General features: G+C 43.7%; 1 long non-coding RNA gene across 2 annotated transcripts in view; it reads right to left on the bottom strand.

The window, feature by feature from the left end:
• Positions 1-1,470: 1,470 nt before the first annotated feature.
• The window catches only part of LOC108628218 (uncharacterized), a 7,432-nt gene continuing 5,416 nt past the window's right edge, over positions 1,471-3,486 (bottom strand). Inside the window, exons 2-3 of one of the 2 annotated variants that reach the window (XR_001916778.2) lie at positions 1,775-1,865; positions 1,471-1,603 (exon numbers count right to left, since the gene is read on the bottom strand). This is a non-coding gene — a long non-coding RNA (uncharacterized LOC108628218). The remainder of the gene's footprint in view (positions 1,604-1,774; positions 1,866-3,486) is intronic. The other variant, XR_003389600.1, reaches the window with a different exon arrangement.

Below are 3,486 nucleotides of genomic sequence, written 5' to 3'. Positions count from 1 at the left end.
TCTTTAAGGAATTGATGAAAATGCTTGGGATCAAGAAGACAAGGACAACTCCTATACACCCTCAGTCAGATGGGCTCGTGGAACGGATGATTCGAACCTTATTGCAGTATTTGTACCAGTTTGTTGCCGACCACCAAAGAAATTGGTACAAATGGATTCCGATGTTCCTGCTAATGTATCGAACATCAAGACACGAAGTTACCCAGCATAGTCCGTCTATGGTTCTTTTGGGTCTAGAATTACGTCTCCCGCTGGATCTTCTGAGAGGGGCAGCGCCTTGTGAACAGAGGGAGGAGAATGCTTACATTGAAGAGCCACGGGAGAAAATTAATAAAGTACATCAGTTTGTACGCCAACGGATGAAGATTTGTTCAGAGAAGATGAAGTCATGGTATGACTCGTATTCAAAACCATTTTCCTTTAGTCCTAGGGAGAAGGTTCGGTTGTACAATCCCCGAAGAGTAAAAGGAAGATGTCCGGATCTCCAGTCTTATTGGGAAGGTCCTTACGAGGTGAAGAGTCGATTGAATGAGCTGACCTATCGGATTGTTCGCTCTTCAAAATTGAAGCCGAAGGTCATCCATGTGAACCGACTGGCACGTTATGATACTCCACGAGAGGATGCCGGAAGAATAAGACAAGGATAAGAATGAGAGAATCTTCACCGGCGTCTTGCTCAACGTTTTTAGATGGTTTTCCTTGAGACGGTGGACAAATGTCAAGGCGCTTACCATCTGTCAAAGGTCACTCATGTAAAGGTTTCGGTCGTTTGGTTTACCTCCTTTACAGACAGAGGTGTTCAAGAGGAATTCGAAGACTGAGTTGGAAGTTGCCTGCCGAACGTGAATCCGCTGCGGTCGGGATGACCATTCTAAAGAAAGGGGGGCAGTATTGTGATGGATGAGACAGTGTAAAGCTGGGGGGGGGGCAAACCTACGTGTAGCGAGTTGAAGCACAGTTTCCAGCGCCTCCTACAATTGTATGAATTAAAATTTTACCATATAAATCAGTTTCCAAACAAGGTCATTTGAAGGTCGTAGTGTCATAGGTCAATGAACTCGCCTTGCCCTCAGCTATCATCGTATGATAACAAAAATATATGGTTCCATTAAAAAAAAAACACCGATGACCTTGTAATCTCGAAAAAAATAACCTTGAGCAAAATTTTTTACTAATCAGAATATGTGCGCCATCGTGTACAATAACTTTTTCTTCTAACACTTTTTCTATCATAAAAAACAAGCGACATATTTGAGATACCAGAGTTAGCTGGGACACCCTGTATAAAAAAGTGAACCAAGGAAAGAACGGATACAATTCAAAGAGTACAATTTCAAATAATATAGGAAAATATTTAATGTTTTCCTACATCGTTTGAAATAGTAATCTTCGAATTGCATTCGCTCTTTCCTTCGTTCACCTTCTGAAAAATATAAAGGTAATTATAACATAAATGATACAATTGAATAGTTATTTATATAGGCAAAATTTATTTTCCGTTTTTCTTATGTGAATATATAATATACTTTATATATATTGAAGTATATGTCCGACGATGTGGCTGGAATCCTGGTCATCTCGGTCCTCTTTACGTGGTTGGAATCTGTAAAACATGAAAAATACAATTTTTTATAATACACTTGCCTAAATAATATAATATATATTATAATTTATATTATAATATTATATATATAATATATTATAATTATATTTATATTATATTATAATTTAGAGTATAATTTATTATAATTTTCTTACAATAATGTATACATACCGAGAATGAAAAGGTAAAATTCTTTCCCTTATTCTCCTAAAGCCTCTTATGCCTGATGAGCCTGGTTATCCTCTCACGTTGTTGCTGGAACCTGTAAAACATGAAAAATAAGATTCTTTATAATGCACAATTGTCTAAATGATAGTACAATTTATTGCAATTTTTTTATAATAATGTATACATACCTAGTGTTAGGGATAGGTGGTCCTAACGGGGTTCGGCCGAGAGAACGGGTGTTCGAAATAACTCGATCAGCAGTTTATCAAAATAAGAACCTGGTTTATTGAAACCTTTGATTTGTCTTTCTCGTGAAGGATTTCGTAGGGTCCGGGATAGCCGGGAATTTTCCGCGTCCGACTGGCCGTCCTTCAATCCTCCGTCTTTGCTCGCGTTTAACGACGACGTCAGCTCCCTCGCTCCTGCCGTCTGCTGTCGCGATCGCCGCAAAGACACAATTCAATAAATATAGGCTCACGGCAATGTTCGAGCCGCACGCTGAATCAACTCAGCAGCGTGCTAAGTGGACTGTATATTTCGGAGGCTTTCCGCACTCTGCTTCGGTCTTTCGAATTACTCCGAAAAGGGACCGGACCCGTATATGTTGATTTCTCAACGAACGGTGTTCTGCTGCCAATGCTCACCTCCTCGTTGCACTTTGTAAGAGTGGAGGCCTCTGTAGGACCTCAAGTCCCAGCGCTAGACGGTACCGAATTCTATCGGCCGGGCTGAGACCCGGTGAGTGATGAGCTGCAGCAGAAAGTGCAGAGTTACCTGACTTAAGCACGTCCCGTATTCGGAAACCACGCGAATACGGTGGCTGCTCCTTCACGTACGTCTTCTAGTTAGACCACAGGAGACAGCCGTCGATCGAACGTTCGCGGACACCCGAATCCAATCGGTATGTCCTTCGCCGTGCAGGTCGCACTCACAAGGTGCTGTATTCACCAACGCTGGTTATTCTCCAGCGATTGGGGTCCGCACGGTTGAACGTCCGACGCGTAGTCCACCGGGCAGGTCACACTCGCAATGGTGATGTATTCACCAAGGCTGGGTTCCACCTTGGTATCCTCCACCAGGCAGGTCACACTCGTAATGGTGATGTATTCAGCAGCTCTTGGGGTCCGCACGGTGGAAAACTCGACACATGGAACTCGACACGGTATGAATCGTCGCTCGAGTTCAAACTTCGGCACTATTAACTCCGACACTCGCAACAAACGCCGATTTCTTTTAACGCTTCGATTCGATACCCTCAACACGAGAAGCCTCGATATCGAAACTGAACCGACTCCGAATCTCTAACTGGAATTAATCGCGCCGCACTTCTTTGCACTGGAAGAACCGATACGCGGAACTCAGTGATATAAAAGCCGGAACAGGAATGATTGAGAAGCAATCCTCTGTCACGGACACAGTCAATACGCAGAACACTTAAAACCGCGGAAACCTCGAGACGAAATCACTCGTGACGAACTCCTCGATCACGGAAATCTCCTAACGGAATGATCGTCTTGCCGAAATCGGCCGTTACCTCGATCGTCGCGAGGTGGGAATCACGAGGTATCGCTATCTCGCTCGCTCCCCGGTGACACGTCACGCGCGTGTCTTCGTACTCCGTCGCGCTCTGCCCGATTCGAACTTTTTCCGATCGCGGAATCTAAACATCGCGACCGTTAAAACGACCGAGCCGGCAAGAAACTCGGCTCGTGTAT

This window comes from Ceratina calcarata, unplaced genomic scaffold (assembly GCF_001652005.2).
Source record: "Ceratina calcarata isolate Rehan_Ccalc_2016 unplaced genomic scaffold, ASM165200v1 scaffold512, whole genome shotgun sequence".
Classification (NCBI taxonomy): domain Eukaryota; kingdom Metazoa; phylum Arthropoda; class Insecta; order Hymenoptera; family Apidae; genus Ceratina; species Ceratina calcarata.
This window is presented reverse-complemented; position numbering and strand designations above follow the sequence as displayed.